This window comes from Protopterus annectens, chromosome 15.part0, assembly GCF_019279795.1.
Source record: "Protopterus annectens isolate FY-2018-M chromosome 15.part0, PAN1.0, whole genome shotgun sequence".
Classification (NCBI taxonomy): domain Eukaryota; kingdom Metazoa; phylum Chordata; order Ceratodontiformes; family Protopteridae; genus Protopterus; species Protopterus annectens.
The window spans coordinates 670,978,642-671,001,132 of NC_056749.1; the positions used below are offsets into that span (position 1 = coordinate 670,978,642).

The window sequence follows — 22,491 nt, forward strand, 5'->3', positions numbered from 1 at the left end:
TTGTACTGCCACCCCAGGGGGTTATATATCAGATATAAAGAGCTGGTATTTGGGATTTCTCATTTTGTGCTGCGGCACGGGTACGTTTGAAAACTATTTGCCATAATGACGGTGATGAAGTAAATCCACTTAATAATGTACCATGCATTAATTTCTCCTAGGCCTAAAACCCCAATATAACTGGAAAGGCTGTGAAGTATTTGTTCGGAACTACTTATTTACAGTGACCACAGCATTGCGCTGGTGGTGCCACATTGTGCTTAATTATAACTCTTGAGCACAGCCAGCCTGACCACTGAGCTCGAGCTCGGTGCCCACTCAGATATCAGACGACTGGGCAGGTGACTTGTTAAACAGGCATGTCATTTCGCAGTTACTGCTCACTGTTGGAAGATCATACAACGGATGTTGTAGTAAGTGAGGTGGGAAGAACTTCGACAACTAAAGTGCATCAGTCCTAACGAAAGCAAGCCGCTGTGCCAGGGGCAGAGCCCTAGCAGCAGTCCATCCTTCCTGCTACAGAAACGTAAGCTCGTCCCCAGTGTGCGGGCTGCAGGTTGCAAGGTGTTGCTCTTTCAAGGTGCTTTCTGTTGCCCGTTCGCAAGTCCGTTTGCGTAACAGCAGGGCTTTAGGACCCAGGGGCGGAGCGCTGCCCCTCCAGCTGCTGCAGTCACTAGCGAGGAAACGGCACGGAGGGTTTCGGCACCAGCACCAGCACGAGACCCAACTTTGTGTGGCGTTTCATCCCGTAGAAGAAAGGGCCCACCACCACCGTACGTCCCCCCCCCCGCTCCGTAAGAGGCCTTCCCGGGGGAGTAGAGCATTCGGTGAGCCGCACCACACCCGCGGCAAGTGAAGGTAAGGCTGCGAGTTACAACAATCGAGCGGCGGGTCCGGCTGGGGCTGGGGGCCGGTGAGGGAACCATTTAAAGGGCCAGAGCAAGGGGAATTGCGCTTAGATTGGGATAACCTGGGGGTCCCTTGGCAAAGTGCAGGGGATGGTTGCCGCTCCCCTTTACATTCAACGAGTTGAGGTACACCAACCTGCTGTGCTCCTTCCTGCTATTTCCTGATGGGAGGCATTGCATCTGGGAAGCGCACACAGACCAGCTTTTTGTGTCACCGATGTGTCTTGGGGCAGGTTCAGAGTTGCTAAAAACATCGAGGGGTTGTTTCTTTATAAGTTGCAGACAGTTTGTTCATCTTTTGGGGAGGGGGACGGGGCTTTAGACCCACTGGGTGGGTGTCAGGCTACGGTGTGATTTTTGTGTGTAACTGTCAATGTGTGGAATGCCCTCTCTGCGCGACCCTCCGGATGTGGGAGGGTGCTGGTTAGGAATGGCCTCGGTTGCTGAAAGCTGGTGGAGAGGTGGCTGCCCCCTCCTGCTTATTAGGGGTGGGGGTGTCGTTTGTTTACAGCTTGGGCGGTCAGGAATGTCTCCTTCCTGGAGTGGTGATGATGTCGAGTCGATTTGTGTCCTGGGCCATCACACTCGGAAGCGAAAGGGCACCAGCGATCTGCGCTGCGATGGGTTGTGCGGTGCTCATCACGCAACGCCCGGCACATCGCTCCAAAGCACTCCCGCCAGCGCAAACCGTGCACTGAGCACCCGAAACACACGTAGCCCCGCGCTACCGACAGCACACAGAGCTGTCATTCTGCTGAAATGCATTTTTTAGCGTTCTTATGCACTTACAGGGAGCAGGAAAAATTTGGGGCGCAGTCTACTAAGAAGAGACTCGAGAACTGCCACGGACCTTGAAAATTAGCGATCCTAGTGCTGTAGACTTTTAGTTACAAAGTACAATACTGGCTTCCCGTGTTATTTGTTTGGTGCACAGTTTGTTTTTGCAGTTTGTGCATCGGGCTGTAGGAGGGGCCTGACCCCAATCAGAAAAGTTGCTTTCTGTAACCGCAAGTGCTGCTGTTTGGAAATGGCTTCATTTCACGTTGCATATGTATTCTCACTTTTTTGTAAAAGCAGACGTGCTTCTCAAGGTTTGAAGCTTAGGGCTCCGAAGGCTGATGCGCTGTCATTCTCCAATAACAGTACAGCGCTACCAGCTTCCAAGTCGGAGGAGCCAAATTTACACTGCGCTTCTATTTAATCCAGTTTCCAAGTCGGAGGAGTCAAATTTATACTGCGCTTCTATTTAATCCCGCGAGTCGGTACTCCGAAACGTGCACTCTACTAAATGAGAGCGCCCGAGAAGTTCAAGTTGTGCCCAAACCTATTTGTATAGAAAACGCTGGGAATTACTGATGGAGGGCGAGGGATTACGAGGGGACACTAGATGGGCCCTTGCCTTTTAGTCAGCAGTTGGTAGATAGGTATATGTTGCGGGAGTGCTGGGCACCGCCAGCTGTCAAGACGTGGCTGTGCAAGGCTTTGCCTCATTAGGCACATAATACCATTTTATTTAACGTTTGCTGACATGGCAAGTGAACTAATCCACGAGCCGTGCCAAATAGGCAGATAAAGATTGCAGACATATTACTTAGTTCAAAAGATCAGATAATCTGTGGTGAAGGCCACATTTTAACTAAGGGGGACACGGGTGTCTAGGGACAGCCCGGTGGCAACAGCAGAAGTGAATGTTCACGTAAACACAAACATTAATGTCATCTGCATCTTAATAAGAAAACTGCAATGTTGATATATTTGTTTAAATGTTACGGAACCTGTGTGTTTTGTACACACATAGGTGTGCGTGGGAGGTAGGGGCGTGGAGGAATTGTTGAATTGCCTTGGGCAATTTGGTCAATCTTTTGCGATCTCCGTGTCAAGGGGTTTAGACTTCCTCGGCTACCCAGGGTTGCCACCTTTTCAAATGCTCAAAGTGGGACATTTTTGGTACAAACGTCAGATTTTGCAGGCCAAAACATACCACGGCCAGTACAAAGAACAGAACTTCACTTTTTTGCCTAAATAAAAGCTTATTATTGTAGCATTTTAGTTGTTTATTCTGTTTCTTATAACATTTAGGTGTTTCAGATACAGAATACCTGTTTTAGAAAACTATTACATAAAATATAGGAAATAATTTTACCCTAAAATCTCAGGACATTTGCCATTTTTACAATTTTTTTGCAAGACACAACTGCCCAAAGTGGGACAGGTGGTAACCCTACAGCTACCTCATGTAAGACTTTACAAATCCATTAATGGAAAGGTTGAAAAGTTGTCATAAGAAGAGATGAAGTCGTGTTAAGAGGTATTATTTCAGTGTACAAACTGAATATTGTTTTCCTTGACTGATCTGTTGGTTAGCTGTCAGTGATTACATTCACCACATCAGAACCCCCCCCCCCCAAAAAAAAAAAAGTTAGGTGCTGGCTTAATGGTTAGGTGTTTATTGCACAAACAACATGTACAGTGTTTGATTCTCACCAGTGGAAAATGGTTATGATTGAAATGGTTCGCAAGGGCAGCTATCCTGGTAATTAGCTATGAACCCATGAAACCCATTATAAGTATTTATTCACTCAGTCTGCTGTTGTACAACTCGGAGAATAACATGCAATCCATACAATACTCCTTTTACCTTTCTGATTTGTAATTGCTATTCTTACATCTCATGTATTTTTTTTTTTTATTTAGTACTTAATTTGAAAAGTTGTTTCATGCATTCACAACTTTTTTGTACTAATTAAGGACCTTTGTCACTCTTGTCTGCAACTTCTTCATTTCATTGACCATTCACTAATCTTCTACAGCTTTCTATAAAAATATACAGGCCCCATTGTTTTTTTTTTTTGTCAGTGTACCCATCACCACAAATGCATTGTGTAATCTTCTCCTGGACATCCTTTCCTGTGTGCATTATTTTTGCAGTTCTTTGTTTTGCAGTCACACTACTGCTGACACTTTTTCCAGCCTTGTCAAGACCATTTTTATCCACTCCACTCTGCAGCGTATGCTTGTTGCAGATCCCTGTGTTGCTTTGCAGGACACATGATTTCTGCTTCTAATTTCACTGTACTACTTGTAAAGATTGAAAGTTCTCATTTTATGTGTAACTCCATTTTCTGTTCTAGAGTCTGTTTTAATGTTGCAGTGTGAACTTTGAGGTCTAACCATTTTTTAACTTAGGCTTCAAACTGGGATTTGGTTTTAAAGTGGGCTGCTTATTCTTATTTAAACTCTAATGCACTATTTAATAAAATGGTTTGCTAACATTTGCACTGACCACAACTGTAATGCCTCCCCATCAGTTACTTTGGTCACTGAACTAAATACCTGAATTAGAGCCGTCCAGTTTTGATATTTTCCTGCTGTGAATGCATACTGCTTTGATCCTGTACTCCTCTTGTCTGTCTCAAGGATAAGTAATGGACCTTGTTCTACCAGTCTGCGTACCACCACAGTGAAACTAACTGGCCTCTTGGTATGAGTGTCTGCCGTGTTCCCACTTTTGTGAAGTAGAATATCACCTGCTCTTCTCTAGTCTCCAAATAACACCTGTTTGTGCCAGGATGTATGAGACAGTGGTCAGTGGGTTGTTACTACCTCCTCCCTTTTTTTAAATTTTTTTGGGCCAAAATTCATCAGGCCCATTTGCAATGTCCATTTTCTCTTTTAAAGATTCTATTAGAACCATTTCTTCTGTGAAAGGCAAACCCAAACCTGGGTTTTTTTTTTTTTTTTGTTTTTTTTGGAGGGCTTTCTGTCCTTTCTTTGATGCTGAAGATTTGTGTTTATTCATCTCATCCTTTTTTTTCACTGTAACTCACTGCTGCATACACTTCCATACAATTTGTCTTCTGTAGGCATCTTTTGTCAGTAGAAGACCTTTATAAAGTTTTAAACTCTGTCTTTAATTAACAGATGATATGCAAGTGAAGTAATTGACTCTTGCTAGCCTATGTTGCACAACAGCTTTGTGAATTGTATTTTTTGCATAATTCAACTGCTTAAATATGTTGTTGAAGTGTTGAGCAGACATGGAGATAGATTGGTGATGCTGTCAGAGTGTGGACATGGTTACTGTTAGTATCTTGCCCCCTTAAAATATTAAGTGTATAATTCTAATTTAGTCAACACTGGGGGAGAGAGATTGTCATTATTCTTTAAAACATGGTGTAAGTGTTTTAAAACAGACATATCTACATACATACACATGCATATGTGGGTAACTGTAATAAATGCAGCACATATTTTGTTTTTAAATAACAGATCTTTATGTGCAGCAGTGTATCAGTTGTCTGCCATAGAAAGAAAGGTGCTGCAGGTAATGAATGCCTCTTTTCCATGAGACCAGCTGATAGTAATTTCTCACATAACAATAAGTGAGCATAGCCCCTAGCGAACCGGCTTCAGCCTTAGGTCATCTCAGAGGTGTGTTGAGTTCACCTGTGGAATGAAAGACCAATGCGTATTACATGATTTCAATAAATAGTATTTCAGATTTAAACTACCACAGCACTATTTGAATCTTTATTTTCTACTAGCTAGCTACATGAAAACCTAAGGATGTACCCTAATTGTGTCATTAAACTATAGCAGTCACTTTTTTTTTTTTTTTTACATTTTGTTGACTGGATCAGGTGTACTGACTATTTCCATTTGTTCAAAGAAAGTCCCACAGTTATTGAAAAGTGGGAGTTTTAAAATAATAGAGGTGATGTTTCTAGTTCTGGTGTTTCATCCTGGCCAAATTGTTAGGATGCATTCCTGCGGCTTGTAATATTCCAGTTTACAGAACACAAGTAGTAGATTTCTTTTAGTGGTTAACACTAAATTATATGAAAAAGGTGTTGCGTTAACCAGATGTTAAAGCACTGCGCAGTCTCTGTGTTTGAGGTAGCTACTAATAGGGTTTGCTCTGAAATGCTGTGTGTACATATATGTACTGCAGAAATAGGCCACATACAACAGTATTATGCGCATCCCCACTTTTTTTACATTAATATTAATAGAAAGGAAGAAGTGGGTTACTTCAGCCATTTGTTGTGATTTTCATAAAATATCCCCATTTCCAAAAGGGACATCAGGGAACCTCCAAGCGTGTTAATAAGGGTAGAAAGCTTGATGGCACACAGTCCAGCAATGCAACTGATGTGGAATAATTACCTAACTGAACTGCAGCACTTTCAGAACCACAGGGCAGCTCGTGCAGTAGAATAAAACATTCCCAATGCAGGTAAATAGACCTTCTCCCCCAAGTACATACACTCATGAAAAATTTCCATATTTAATGTGGCCTGCTTTTATTATTTGTGATACTGTGACAGATTACATTTCACATGCTTATTGCTTCTGTAAAAATAGGACTGGTGAGCCTATGTACTAATTTGATCAGATGCAACAAGTTCACTTAATGTCTCCATGCGTAAAGTAGGAACACTAAATTAGTGTAGTAATTATGCATTAACAATCATGTGCAATATCACTTGTGTCTGTTGGATTTCTACTTCAAAAATTTTATTAAGTTTAACTTTTTCCCAGTCATTGACTTCAGTTAAGGCTTGTGTGACATACCCCTCATTTTGTGGTGCCTACTGGACCATTAGATGTAAAAATTAAGTGCCAAAGCTTTCTTTGTACTATACAGTTCTTTGTGCATTATTCTTATCACAGCAGGGAATGGTAGCATGTCAGTTTGATGTGTGAAGACATTTGTAAATTTCTAGAAACAACATACATCTAAAACAAAACACTAGTTTATACACTGCATCACATTAGTATGATGTTAGAATATTTTGCTGCATTAAAATAGTTTCCAGTTGTGTGAGCATTGTGAAAACATGTTAGCATTAATATGTCACGAACTGTACATCTTTAGCTGCTACCTTAGTTCAGAAGTAAACTCAGTAGGGTCAAGAAATGGGTATGAAACTGCTGTCTTTTGCTGTGATATGTAGGTCACTGCATGTAGTATTTTCTGGCTCTTGGCAGCACTGCATAACTGCTTCAGAGGATGCCAGGGGGTTGCAGGCAACAAACTGCTGAGTGCAGGACTGCTACAGTCTCATTGGTGCATTCAAGATATGTTACACATTTATGGAAATCTTGATGAATTATGGAAACAAGATTTTAAGAATGACAGGCCATGTTTCTTGAAACCTGTGCCTCAGAGATGCTCTTCTTTTCCTAAGTGTCTGCTTCAGGACAAAATGGCCAATAATTCACAGAAGATCAAAAAGGTGAACAGGGCACTCTATTGACAAGATGCTGCTTTAAAGAATGGTGGTCCTTTGATCAGACTGGGTACCAACAACAGCTATTGCCTTACATTCATATTTCCAGTACAGGACAAGGCCCTTTCTACTTGTGTCATTTAAAATATGTGATACTTTCCAGTTGCATTTCTGCCTTCTTGTCTGTAAGTACCTTCAGTAACAGAATTAACAGTGTTACAAAGGCACTTTCCTTACTAGTACGTGCTGCAAGCTAAGAGATCCTGACCTCAAGTATAGTTCAGAGACCTGCTGTTTATTTGTGATTCAACTTTTTGATATCCTAGTAGAGTACATAATTTTGTTACTTTTTGCTGTACTAGTTTTGCTTTTCATTCCATGAAGCCTGTCTGTTATAGGTTGGTAGCCCTTTATGCCACATTGTTGGGTACACCCCAGAACCATTCACCCATTCTCACTTTTGTGTTATATCTCAGCTGCACCAGCAGTACAGTGTTATTCATCTTTTGAACAGTGTCTGTTTCTTTACTTTTTTGTTTTATGTGCAGTATTCTACCATCACTGGTTGCAGTGCTTCCTGTGACTCGTCAACCCCCACCCCTATTTTAATCAGCATGTTGAATATTTAATTGCATATTTCGTTTATACATTACAGGAGATAGGACGAAGGCCGCTTATTTTGGGAACTTATGAATTTGGTCAGATCTGACATTTCTGGCTGCGTTCGTGCACCAGTAAGTGATAATATTTCTTTTTATTTGCAACATTAGTAAAGGACATCATGACTGCGACAAGAGGATCGGAACATTTTAGAGACGCCTGCCCTTTTACAGAGCATCTCGTCTCTCACCTGAGCCTGCCCTGTTTTTCCTTCTTCACTAGGTATGAGATGGAAGTGCGGTGGCATTCAGCTCGCTAACAGCATATACATCAGCCTCTGCCTTGTGCCTTTACTTCAGTAGCTGTCAAAAGCCACTTTCCTGCCTGGTCTGTAGAGTGCTGGGCATTTTTTTTAGCCAGGCATCTCGTTACAGGAGACACTTGTTTGTTTTGCCGCACCATAAAAGAAAAGCAGCGCACGATGTAAGGACAACAGTTACGGAAAAGTTTCCTTCTTCACTGCAGCCGTGGAACTGTTATCGCATCTTACGTATCTTATAATTTTTAGCCTCTGCCACGCCGTAGCAGCTTTAATTTGTAAGCGGACTCTTTGCTAATAATGCCCGCTGCTCTACGCTGTCCGCGGTTCACCCCTGAAAGCGTTGCACCCCGCTATCTCCACAGCTTTCGGCTTGACTCTCACTTAGTATTAGCCCCCTTCCCGCACCCACACCCAGCCCCTGCGTCGTGGGGCATGCTGGGACTCGTAGTCTCCTGGCGACCTATGCCATCTTGATGGCCGAGGCGCCCCGAACGTGTCGAACTACGTGTCCCGTGGATCGCCGTGCTCACTGCACTTCTCTCTCTCCCCTCAGACTCTCCGGCGGAGCTCCTCCGCTCTCAGTCCTTCCAGCATTAGCCTCGAGCCCCTGGTTGTAGGACGGAGTGGTGGCCAGTTAATTGGAGTCTTGGTCATAGTCTGTTATAACAACGGTGCCGTGGCTCTCTCCCCCACAGGCCGGTGAGACGGGTACAGGGTGAGTTAAGATGGGTTATGTGTGTTTTAATTTGGAGGAGGGGTCGTTGCTCGCCCTGTTCCTGGGCATTTAAAACCGAAAATAAATAACTACTTAGCTAATGTTGTGACGTTAGTAACCTTTCAGGTCCGGTGGGAGGTAATTCAGCTTTGTGATGGCGCTTCTTGTTTTACGGTAGATAATTTCAGTTAGAAAATGACATCCCCAAGCGCGGAGTGTGTGTTTTTGGAAGACCGGGGCCACGCGACTATTTCGGTGTCTCTCTCCCGGTGACACGGAATCCTTGTCAGTGATGAACCCTGGGAGAAGGGCAGTTATGTAGACAGTGGCTCCCTTAGTGTGGCACAAAGTGTCCGCGAGGTCTGTCGGCTCTACGTCCGACTGTCTTGTTTTATAAACTTTGTGACATTTCTGATGTTGAAATGCCCCGGGGGAAGTGGGCGCCGCTCCGGTGCTACTTGAAGGGCACCCAACGACATGTCCGCCCAAGCGGGTGTTTCTGCTGTCACTTGTCGCCCTCCGGGCGCTGAAGCAGCGCCGGATGCGCTGGCCAACCCGTTGCTTCTGCTTGTCGTTTGGCATTTGTGAGTCTGTCTTGCTGCTCATGTCATGACTTCCTTGTCATGCGGTGTCAGTGCCCCGGTCTATGCTCGCGTGCCCCGTGCCTATCACTTATGTCCCGGGTGTGCAGCAACCTGTCAGGTTCCGCACTGCAGCCGTGCGATCGCGGTCCCCATCTGCGCCCTTGCACGGTCATCGGTAGTTTACCCGGTTTCTTGCCTTGTTGCGACCCCGGGTGTCTTTCTGTCAACGATCCTTGTATTTCCTTTGGTGGGTGGATGGTTGCTTCAGGTTCGATCTCCAGGTGTACTTCTTGACAAGTTTGAGTGTTGTTGCCTTAGTGTGTTTCCATACAGAGTTGTAATTTTTTCTTTACCATACTGTCTTCCACTTTTAGCTCTCTCCAATCTGCCATTTTATTCTGCCTTATTTTGTTTTTATTAATGATCATTTTTTACTTTCCTGATTTATTATCTTACATTTCATTCTCATTACAACAGGTTATGTACTTTGTTTTTGTTTTCTTTCTTGTCATGACATTTACCTGAGGTGTTCTCACTATTTACAGCTCTCTGATGTATACCCTGACAGTTACTCAGTGCTGTTGTCATCCTACTGTTTTCAGCATGTCCCCTTCCCATTTTTGCTATTTTTGTAGACTGCTTACCACCTTATACTTATTTTATTAGTATATCCTCTTGTTTGAAATCGGGTTTAATAACAGTCTAGTATGTTTGAGAAAACTACTGGAAAAAACAGGGCAAGTTTCAGATATACCTGTACAATTTTTATGTTTTTATGTGTTTGAATTGGCACGGTACTGATCATTCGAGTGAAAACATGGTCCCCAAGTCACAGCGCTCTTTAATATTGCTGCTTGCTTGTGTTGCTGTACTCACTCACTTTGTGATACACTGCATCATTTATACAGCATCGATTCATGGTAGTTATGCCAGGCATACATACTGATGGGGAGAGGAGTGATATTTCTGGTATTTGGATTTGCGTGAATGCAGTAAGTGTATTTATTGTTAATTACATGTATTGCATAAACAAATAAATACATTTCCCAAATTTTGTAGGGTATTCTTTTAGAACAATTAAAAATAAAGTTATGATGTTGCTGCTCTGAATACTCCCATGTCTGATGGTCCCCACTGAAGTACAAAACAGAATGTGCTTGATTGAACAATGCTCTTTGACACTGTTAGAAGGGTTTGCTTATCCCTAAAAATAGGTCAAGATCAGTGCACACAGATAGTACTCAGTGGGAGAAGGATCCATGATTAGTTGTCTTAAAGTAAAGAAAGAAAAGCATAAATACATAACAGATATAAATGCAGAATTGTATCCTGAGCTTCTGAAGCTGCTATAGATTCTGTAATCAGAAACAAAAGATTTAACTGTTCCACAATTCTCTAATTCTAGACAGAATTACAGGAATCCTCTTCTGTCATTCGTCACCTCTGTCTGCTCTGTTTTCCTGTCCTTGTGTCCACAATTCAGTGTCTTTTTACATTTTATTCTTGAATTTATTTTTTTGTTTGTAGTTTGATGGCTATAGCAAGCTTCCCTGGCCTGCTTTCTGCAACTGTCTCTTTTTGTGTGTGTGTGTGTGTGTGTGTGTTCCACTGTTACTTTATTCCCTTAATAGCAAAGGGTTGACAGATTACAGACATCAGGTGTCTGAAATACCTTACATCTGGAGATAAACCCCTCCTCATTCTGCACTGAGAGGATGTCAAGCAGGCACAAACCCCCTCCTGAGAGGAAATTTTGAAATTATTTGCTTTAATTCTACTCAGTTTTGTTCTTTCGGGACATGTATCACCCTGTTGCTGAACACATCCGACTACAACATGGAACTCTCCTTCTCTGCTGGTGGGCCACCTGAACTTGGCATTCTTTTACTGTTACACACAAACCTAGACTTTGACAGAAGCTCTCATAGTCTGCCTGATAAATACTACACTTTTACTTTTATACGTTCATAGGTTAGAATTAATTCGCTGCCCTTGCAGGCCATTTAAAGCCCAGACAATTTCCCTTCAAATGTGAGATTCAAACCCTGTACTTTTTAAACAACTTATTATGCCCTCCTCCAACCTCTTATGCCAAACCCCAGCTTATTTGTCCCCCCCACCTCATTCTTTATAAGGATGGTTTTATCTCTATTCCATATGTTATTGAATTCATACATTGTTTTGATCTGCTCATGAAAACATTTTCAGTTGTCCACTCACCACTTTTTTATAAAAATAATACTTAATCTTATTTCAAGTGACTGCCCATTTTTGTATTTGAAAACAGTGACTTTTTTCCATTTTAAGTCAGTACCTGATTTTTTGACCACCTGCATCTTTTTTTTCAGTTTATCGACTTTTTTCTGTTGTTATAGGTTCCTATTAATTTCATGCATAGCTGTGTATCTAAGCATATAACTTGTTGAAATAATTTCAGGGTTGTAGGACTTAAATTTATTTTCTGCTTTCTCTTTTTGCCCAGGGTGGAAGTTTTATGCAGAAGTACCATGCCATTGCTGACCATCTTTTTTTCCTTTACTTTTAGGATTCGCTATCTAAAAAAAAAAAAAAAAAAAAGCGTTCAAGACAGCATCAGGTGAAGAGTTTTAATAAGATGCAGAATTTTTCATCTGGCATGGCCTATTAATTTTCCTGTTAAAAATAGATTCGCTGGTTGTAACAAGGCTACAGTTTCTCTTTCCAGGTGAGTTCTGTTTTCCAGATAATGCTGCTGTTTTTTGAAAAGGCTTTGATCATGTGACCATCTTTTACTTTATTGAGCATTAGGGAAAATTTTGTTAAATCGTTTTTTTCTGTCTCTTTGTCTGTCTTGGTCTGCACATTACCCACAGCATATCTTACAGTGGTGTTATTTAAGTATGTTGAGGAATATGGGAATACTTAAATACAGCTTTGTAATTAAGTTATTTTTTTATATGATGATATGCTCATGACTACACACATAGAATTTTTAATCTGAATATACTGTGTTGATTTAGTTTACATCTTTGTAGAGGTTTAACCTTTAAGATTCATTCAGCAGTTTTTCTGCAGTTGGAGTTGTTATGAAATATGGCATCCAAGTAACAGCATGGTATGTTTTGTGAAACAAAACAATTTAAGTGCCACTGTTTGCAACCAGGTGGTCATTGAATTAATTTATTAGCTGTGTATTGACAGCTGTAGTAAGAAAGTGGTAAAAGTGTACAAAGAGTGGTTAATATTCATTATTTATGCTGTGTAACAGACTTGGTCTGAGAGTCACACATATTGCATAATGCAATACTAATTATCTGCTTTGTGAAGGGTGCAGGGACTCAACATCAGTGTGTAATGCATATCTTTTGTGAACTGTTTCATGGAGCAAATTCCTAGAAACTGTTGCACAGCACTGTAAATCCCAGCCTTAATAATTTTTTTGTTATTTTCATAAATAGGATGGTAATTGAACAACCAAGTTGGGAGTGTTATTGGGGGAAACTGTATTTAGGAAATTTTAAATAAAACAAAAATATTTCTGTAACATTTACAATGAATGGGTTGATAGAAATCAGATAAAACAAGCATATAAGTGTCACTTCTGGGGCTGCATTTTCTCTTATTTGTTTAGGAAATTATTTAAAACTGAATATTTTCTTATATGTTGGTTTTAATGACAATGAACTACTGAGCCAGGCATTGGTCTAAACATATGATGCGGCTTTGCCTGTCTTGTGAAAGGTCACAAGACAGGTGAAGTACAGAGTAGTGGTTAAGGTGTTTGTTATAAAGCAGGATACCACTGGAGACTTTGGTTTGAATCTCTTTAGCTGTTGCTTGCATACTTTGCATTTCAGAGAGTCATTGCCTTGTGCTACTTTGCCTGCCTCTCACTGAAATTATAGTGGAGTTAAATGGCTAAACAGTGGATCACTTTCTTCAACTGCAGTTCTTAGTTTTGTGTGCAGTTACATTTCAGGAGCAGCAACATTCAAGTACTGGTGATTTGTTAAGTTGCTGTTCTAAAGTATTTCTGCAATGTTAAAGTGAGTCTTGATGTCTAAATTAGGGTATTGGGTTTGTGGTGGATGACTTGTAAAATCCTTTTTTTTTTTTTTGAGAATTGTTTTCTAGACCAGTTCTGGAGACCACACCTCTTTAATGATAGCACAACAAAGGAAAATCATATGAGGGTGCTTATAGTGATATGGGGGTACCCATAACTTTAATGACCATAAGAGACAGACTTTCTATATGTATACCAGATAAGATCTGTAGGTGACTCTGCTGAGATCAGAAAGTTTCCTGAGGGTGTTGTTAGGTTGTAGGACATTAATCACTTGTTATAAAGGAAAGTGGGCAACAGGAAATTGATATGTCGGTGTGTTTAAAAGCAAGGTCTTTAACTTAACAGAGAAATATTGTACTATTTCTCCATATAAAGAACTTCAGATACCTTTATCAGCCTGCCATGGGGTTGCATAAGACACTAAGGGCCTTAATGCACATGAGGAGTAGGTAAGAAATGTGGGTGTAGAAATCAATATATGCTCTAGCTGCAGAGTCTAATGCTGGGATGGGAAAACAAGGCAGGCAGTATGCCCTAATTGCTGTCTTCAGTAGCATTCTCCCTGTTGTGTGTTTGTACAGTTTTGGTAGCAGTGTTGAGTAGATGATCATTCAGTGCTGGCTGGTCATGATTAGACATTATCATTTGGATTAGATTGTCTTGACTTTAATATTGTTTACAGATGTGGCACTCTGGGGTACCATGTCATGTTCTCAGTAGTTGTAGAGTGTTGTTTTGGAATAACCACCACTTGAATATTAAAAGATGTGGCAGTTTGCACATGTTCTGTGGCAAACATTGCTTGATTGCTTGCAGTACAGCTTGTTGTCATGGTGACAACCTAATTCATATGGGATGTTTTGAATTCTGTCAGTTTTGTCTGATCTTGATTAAGGAAGGAGAAGAAATGCCAGTTTTGTAATCTTAGCTCGGATTGTGTTGGTGTTTTTAAGTAAAACCTGATTCAAATGTGGATCAAGTCACTGGAATCCCTTGCTGGGCATAAGATTATGTCACATAGCTGTCTGTTCTTTATTCTTGAAGTGATAAAGTGTGAGCTGCATGGATTATCAGGAGCCAGGCCAAAATTAAATTACATTGTTAACAACTGTTGAACTTGTAACTCGATGAAATTGCTGTCCCTGGAAACTTTTTTACTCTTCATTTGGCACACATAATATTTTAATTTCCATTTTTACATACTATTACAAGATAAAAAAAAATCTAGCTTTTTGTACATTGTTAGGCATTGCTGTTTCTTCTGTCCTATAATCATGTAATTTTCTTTTTAACTTAGTGGAGACCCAGATATTCTTTCTTCACATGCAGCGCACTTTGGAGGTTAGAACTGTGGGAGCATCTTGGAGTTTTACAGTCTTTTTTTGAACACACTGCAAGTAAGTAACTAAACCTACAGTTATGTTTTTTGGGTGTGCTTTGGTTGCTAATAAGTTTAGAGATGGTTGTTGGTCCTTAGGTGTTTTGTGTGAAGTATATGTTTTACTTACAGATCTGGAAGCTCTGATTTGAGAATGAATTTACAATGTTGGGGAGGGTGTGTTGGAGGATATACAGTTGATGGCAGTTAGCACTGAGAGTGCTACCTGTGGGGTTGGATGAGTAGTATTGCCAGTTGGACTGCTCCAGCTTACTGTACATTTGAGTTAGCAAAGGGAGGTTGCAGCTTTACCTGGTCAGCACGTTTTCAAGAAGTGTGCAACAAAGGATATTGCAGATGACCAGAAGGAAGGTTTTCAAGTTCTTTTGCAAAGTTATTTTCTTTTCTCTGTGATTGTCCACCTTTTATACCATATCAACCCATTCATCCCTCCTCCTTTTTTTCTAGCATTCATAGATACTGGAGGGAGAGGCAAGAGTCAGGGATTGTGTCTGTTGTCTGGCAGAAGAGGATTTTTTCTGCTTAAGGCCATAACCTTATCTCATTGCATCCTAGCATGTGCACTGTCAAAGCGTGGCCTACTCTGGCAAGCTAGTGATGTTTATGAACTTCATGCAACCGTCATTATCCACCTACAGTTGAGGTGCTGTTTGGCAATCTAGACTGTATACTTTGGCTTGTGCTCTTTCTTTGAGTTAGTTTTGTAGTGGATCACAGGCTCTTACATTTCCCAAGGATGGGTGAACCAATGCCAACCACTCACTTTCCTCCCACCCATCCATCCAAGTCCTCCAGCACTTGGGTTGCAGTCAGTACTTCCTTCTTCTGATTCATGGAGCTGGCATCTACTGTGGGATTTGAAAGGATGCAGAGTGACTTGGAAGGAAAAATGAATTATCTGAGTTATGCTTTAACAAATGTACTGGAAAGACTCGGAGAAGACAACACATCTGGAGGTGGAGTAGTAAGTAATAATAGGAATGGAAAGGCAGCGTAGCACAGATAGTTAACCAGCTATGAAGTATTAAAGAGATTAATTCTTCAGTTTCTAGTTAACCAGCTATGAGATGCTAAAGAGATTCATTCTTCAGTTTCAGGTCTGATTCTGTTAGTGGCTGCTTATTAAACGTGTGACTGTGAGCAAATTGATTAGCCAGCTAGCATTTCTGCTGGGTCACTGAAAGGAGACACTTGTGCTTGGTGGGCTTAGTTGGTTAAAGTTAAAGTAAAAAAAAAAAAAGTGACTCGGTTTACTTATAAGGTTCTAGCCTGTTTCTGTGACATCCAAATGTGTGCGCTGTCAATGTGGGGCCTGCAGTGACAGCCAAGTGATGTCCATCTGTTTCCATGCACCTAACAGCTAATGCCCAACTAACTCAGGTCTCTCTTTATTTTATGTTGTATTAGCTTTTTCACAGGATAGAGAATGGTGGATGCATAGAATTACCATCCGTGAGAAAGTTCCAGGTTCAGACATTGAGACATTTCAGTAATGATAAGTTCATGTATGCATATGGGTTTGATGTGGGTGGGATTTTAGGCTATAAGTGTTTGATGTGACTCTGTAGTTTATCCATCATGCACTGAAGGATAGACTAAGGGAATCATTTCATCATTGTCTGTTAGTCAGTTTTTTGTGAGCATACTGCAAAGCCATAGCAAGGGTGGGACGAAGGGAGGCAGTTACCCTTATTTCAAGGTGTTGGCAGGTGTAATCATCATTGTAGAGGAGTGTGCTGCTTGGTCCTTGCAAATCAGTTGTGCTATCCCTTTTGTTAGATGGCAGTGTCAGTAGACATTTAAGATTTTCTGTCCTAACACACACACACCAAGCAAATGAAGCAAGGAACAAAACAAGGAGTTAGTATAGCTCTTTGCTATTTTTTTTGGTTTGCCTGTTCCTGTGGTGGACTTTTTTTTTGTCCTTAACTCTAAAGGACTTTTATTGTCCATAACTGTTGTTGGGGTAGGGGTGCCATTTAGGAGTTGCCCAGGGCAGCAGTTGACCTAGTTACTGCTGTGGCATGCTGGATTAGCATCCTCTAGCTAAGAGAAGGCAGGCGGTATACATGGTGTGGTGCCAAAGGTGTAGTGAATGCATGTATAAACATTAGCAACTTTTCCTCTGGCTAGCTCACAAGCCCTTTGTAGAGCTGCTAACTCGGCTACCTGGGCAGAATGTACACCCTCTAGTCTTTGTTGAAGTAAAAAACATCATGATTGGTGCAGACAGATATTCTTGCAACCAGATTTCTATTTCGATCTCTCTCACAGGAACCATGCACAAATAGGTCCAGTTCAGCATTGCGTATAGGAGTGTCCTTTAAATCATTCCTAGAAGAAAGCAGATAATTACTAACACACGCAATCATGCTCTTCACCATGCTTAGCAGTAGGTAACAAAGATGCAGGATTTACAACAGGACAGTGTATTAGAGAAACAGATGGATCAGAGACGAGAGCAAGTTCATATTTTGTTACATGTGCAATTGAGAGGTGTTGAGTTTTCAGTTTAAGTAAGAGAAAGATGATACAGCATGAGGGATGGTTACCGTAAGACCATGCCCAAGCACCACTGATTGTGCAAGAGCAACTAGAATGGCGGCCATGGCCACTGTCCTTAAACATGGTGGAAATTCCTTTGCAACAGTATCAAGTGCTGGACTATAATAAGCTAATGGAAAATAGTTGTCCCCATGTTTCTGTGCAAGCACTCCCTGAGCAAATCCATTTATTTTATGACAAAATAAAATGAAAGTCTTTCCATAATTCGGTAACCTTAAAGGTTGCTTTAAATTCTGAAATTAATTTTCCTCTTCACTATCCCAAGGGAGGGGCTCTGGTGTATCCTGCTTTAAAAGATTTGTCAATGGTTTATCAATTTCTGCATAGTTAGCAATCTACTGTCTGCAATATCCTGTCATATCTAAGAAAGATCTAAGCTGATACTGAGTAGTTGGTTGCGGGGCTTTAGCTGTTGCCTCAGTACGAGAGGTTTAATCTTCCTGCTACCGTGAGATATCAGATGACCAAGATAAACGTACCTGAGATGACCATAGTTGCAACTTTTTTCTCAACACCTTACATCCTTTTTTTACAAGAATAGTTTAAAAGATGTATTGTATCCTGCTCACTTCTAAAAAGAATCCGATGCTATTAGTAAATCATTCACATATAGCACTAACACAGACCCACCTGGAATTGTCACATCTTCCAAATCTTTTTTTTTTTAGAATTTGAGAAAATAATGAAGGGGATTCATTGTTTCCTTGTGTTAACCATGTCCATGTGTACTGTTGTCCCTTATAAGTAATTTCAAACAGAAACTGACTTTCAAGGTGGATAGGTACAGAAAAGAATGCTGCACACAGATCTATCACAGAAAAAAATATTTAGCTGTAGGTGGTGTGCATCTCAGTATTGTTACTGGATTTGGAAACAACAAGAAAAGTTCGTAATAGTGCATCGTTTACAGCCCTCAAATCTTGCACAAAGCGTATAAGTATCCTTTCCTGGCTTCTTTATAGGGAGAGTAGCAGTACTGCAAAGGCTTTTAGCTATTATTCCTTATTGTATCAAGGACTGAATTACAGGTTTGATTTCTTGCTCTGCTTCTGGTTTTGGTGGATACTACTGAACTTTACGGAAAGGTTTAGATAGATTACATTTTATTTTTACTGGTTTTGCAGATTTTAATATACCTACTTCATTAAAATGTTTAGCCCATAAGTTAGTAGGTACCTGTTGCAGCAGTTTTTCAGCTGTCTGTATACATTCAACAGGCTGTTCTCTGCTTCTGCTAAGATTGCTAATACTTACCTCTCTGATTCTGTTGGACCATACAAAATACACCCCTTCTGGTGTACAGTAAATAGTAAAACCCAGTTTGCACAGCAGGTTTGTTCCCTAGCAAGTTTACTGGTGTAGTAGTACTCAAAAGGAAAGAATGCCTTTCTTCTGTTGGTGCTAAAGAAATGGGTATAGGTTCTGAAACAGGATACATAACTGTAGAATCTGTTACTCCAGATGCCTTTACTTTATGTTTTGATACTGATATCTGACTATCTGAGGTAACTTTTAATACAGACCTAGTGGCTCCAGTGTCCACCAGAAAATTAATTTTCTTTCAATTTATTTTTACCTTAACATAGGGTCCCTTTTGATTTATTGGCAGCAGAAGATTAAAGATTTGTTTCTTTTTTATTATTGTGACATGGTCAGTATGGTGATAACTGACTCCTTCTAATTTGAGGAGGTGATGGAGGAAACGCAGCATTGTTATAATTTGGTTGCCATTCAGTCCAGGTGTCTTGACTTCTGTGCATTTGCTTGTGTAGGCATTCTCCTCTCCAGTGTTCTGCTTCTCCACAATTGAAGCAAGATCCATCAGATGAGGCAGGAGGGGCAATGCCAGTTCATTGTTGTCAACCAGCTTCACCTTGTTTCCCCTTGACTGGCACTCTTACTGAATCCTCTAGCAATTCCTCTCCCCTTCCTCTCCCTCTGCTTCATCACTTTGGGGTTTCGAACCGTCTTATTTTCAAAGTTAACAGCTTATCTTCAGTTTCCTTTCTAGTTTTTCCTCATACTCAGTACAGTGATTTGCAGCAGTTAGTAAGGACTCCAGGTCCTTTCCCTGCCAGTCTGTAAGCACTTGCTTTATTTTATTTTGTAGAGTGGCAGCTGTCTTGGCTTGTTTTTCTGGATATGGTATTCCTGAATGTCTAGCAAACACTGCTTTAAGACGACTCAAATAATCTGCAGGGGCTTCCCCTTTATTTTACTTACATGCATGCATTTTAAACCAGTCTGTCCTAACTTGACACACTTCTGTAATTTTATTTAATAATACTGTTCTTTGTCTATTAGTACATTCCCTGTGAGAGTAAACTATATTATTTCAGCCTTTTCAAGTAACTGTTTTCTTGTTTCATGTGAGGTGACTACCCAAAATAGCTGGTTTAAATCTGTCAAAGTGGGATTGTAACATTCTATTTGGTTTTTAATTCCTCCTTAAACCTTTGACGGATCTTTTCTAATATTTGGAAAAAGTTTGGACATAATATGCAAATTAGCAGGGGGTCCAAGGGAGATGACCAAGCTCTCTATTATTAGCCACCAATATTTCTCTTAAGAGGTGCAAAAAGATCTCTCTTGTCCTACCCTATCGTGTGAATGTGTGTGGTGGGCTATGGGTGTGTCAAATGCTAGTACTCCTTTTGGAGAGGTAGAGGCTTGTTGGAAATGAAAAGGAGAAGAAGAAAAAACCTTCCTGACTGCAGGTACCATTTCTGAAGATGAGGGCTGAACAGGGAACTAGATTGAGATGTAATAATCCTGTGCTAACCTGGTGTCCATTGGACACTTGTCCGAAATGCAGGGTTCTGAGAAATGGCAGAATCTTGTACAGGAGCCACCTGTAGCAGTACATATGGGGGTGGGGGTGGGGATGGGGATGCAGTAGCTACTGGAGGATTATCATCATCTTCTGAAGTTTCAACCAGCCTTTTCCAAAAGCACCCCCTTCCTTTCGTCCTGTCACAAGCTCCAAATTTACAGCTCCAGCATTGTGACTGGGATAACGAGGCAGATAGGTACTGTGTACAGAACTTACCACTCTTTCGGACTCTCTAAGGGTACTTTCACACAGTCACATCTACATCCCAACATGCTATGGGCTCATAATATTGATTACCAGCACACCCACACCTATGTCCCAACATGCTGTAGGCTCATGAATTTGGTTTACACACACACACACACACACACACACACACACACACACACACACACCTATGTCCCAGCATACTCTAGGCTCATGAACTTAATTTAACTTTAATTTTAATGTCTTTTTTCTCTCTCTCTCTATCTCTCTCTCTCTCTTTTCACTCATACATTAAACAACACAGAACATCTCTCAGCCCTCTTACCTTTTAGTCTTGAGGGAACCGTGCTCAACACAGGGTGTCTGTCTGTAATCATTTTCTCTTTTGTTGTATGCATATGTACATTAATAAACTTTTCCTTATTTCATGTGGGGTCCTCACACTATTAATTTACATGTACCTAACAAGCAAACTCGGTCATTCAAAACAGTTATTCACTCATTCCACTTTTTTAACTACAATTGTCTAAGAGAGAAAAAACATGTTCCATAAATCCATTTTCCCATTTAGTCTAACATGTTTGTACAACCTGAATAGTTAGGTATCTGAATCTCTGATTATTCCATGCAAACAGCATGGAATTTACAGAAGAGCGTTCTGTGCTGGGCCCTTGTAATTTATTCTACACTGCACTGCAGCAATACAAAAGTTCATAATCTTAAGTCAACAGCACCAAATGTTAAAGTTCACAAATAACAGAGTTTACCTTTTAGTCTCGAGTTAAGAGTAACGCTTCAGGATGTGCAGAGTACGTGTTTATTCCATAAACAGCATTGGGAGACTGCCTACTTAAATTTTCAGATCAGTCTCCGAAAATAAAGAAAATCTTCAGTTTTTATATCTTTCATTATCAATTTTATGCATGCAGAACTCTGATGTTACATAGCTTTTAACAAATAATAACATTTTTAAATATTTTATGCCCTTGTGATTGTCGCTTAGAGCTTCACATGAATACTTGACAAATATACCTTTTAAAACATAGATGATCTGCACTTAAGATTTATTGGCCTGCAACTTTATAACATTTGGTACCAGTACACACTGTCCCACAGACATCCTTGTAAAGACTTATCCATCATCCTGAGAAGGCCAGAGCAATGCTAATTAATCTGGTTCCTATGGATGCCTGACACAATTCACTAGTTTTTCAAACATTAACATAGTATAAGATCCCTTAACTAATTTATTTATTTATTCATTATTTATTTTACATTTGTTGACTGGGCTAGTCTAACTGGATATATGTCCATTTTCAGTAGAGGCCCGGGGAGATAAGCTCCATGACACACAGATAATATAATCACAAAACAATATAAAATAACTTTAGTTGTGTATACAAGGACAAATCTGGATAATACAGAAAATAATACAGAGAGGACAGAAGTCAATACAATGTAAAATGCATTCAATACAATGTACAATTCAAAATAATAATTAGGTACATTACTTAGTGTAGAAGAAAAAAAAGAGGCATACAGGCTAATTCCATATACAAGTAGAGTATAATAGAAGAGGCAGATTAATGTTCAGTATTAGTAAAAAATGAGTTTAGTAATTTTTTTTTAAACAAATAAGTATTCAGAGGGATGGAAATAATGAAATACAGAGCAAGAAAGGTAAGGTATAGGATATGCTGACTGTATTTGGATAGAGTAGATAATTAGTCCGGTTTAGTGCAGGGGCATAACCAGTGTGTTTTGAGGAAAAGTTTGTCTATTTTTGAAGAGTGATCTAGAGGAAAGTGAGGAAAGGTCGCTGAGTAGGCGATTCCATAATCTTCCCACAGTATTAGAGAAGAGAGAATCCCCAGCCCTGTTGTTAGATTTAGATGTGTTAACTAGAAGTTTCTGAGATGAACGTAAGGACTTCAGATTATTATAGGGGGTGATGATGGTGGATAGAGTAGGAGCATTGGAAGGTTGGTAAAGAGTCTTATGGGCAATGATTAGTTGATGGTATTTGATCAGATTCTGTAGTTCCAACCATTGAAGCTGCTTTAAATTAAAGCAATGG

At 40.4% G+C, this 22,491-nt stretch overlaps 1 protein-coding gene across 6 annotated transcripts in view; it reads left to right on the forward strand.

Annotated features, from left to right (window-relative positions):
- The first annotated feature begins 413 nt into the window (after window positions 1-413).
- Window positions 414-22,491, forward strand: part of BCORL1 (BCL6 corepressor like 1) — a 1,083,397-nt gene continuing 1,061,319 nt past the window's right edge. For 4 of the 6 annotated variants that reach the window (XM_044057520.1, XM_044057526.1, XM_044057524.1 and 1 more), the window contains exons 1-3: window positions 582-858; window positions 11,908-12,066; window positions 14,708-14,807. The gene's annotated coding sequence lies outside the window, so the exon portion shown is untranslated. Of the gene's footprint in view, window positions 527-581; window positions 859-8,530; window positions 8,779-11,907; window positions 12,067-14,707; window positions 14,808-22,491 lie in introns of those variants that run through there. The other 2 variants (XM_044057522.1, XM_044057521.1) reach the window with 2 other exon arrangements.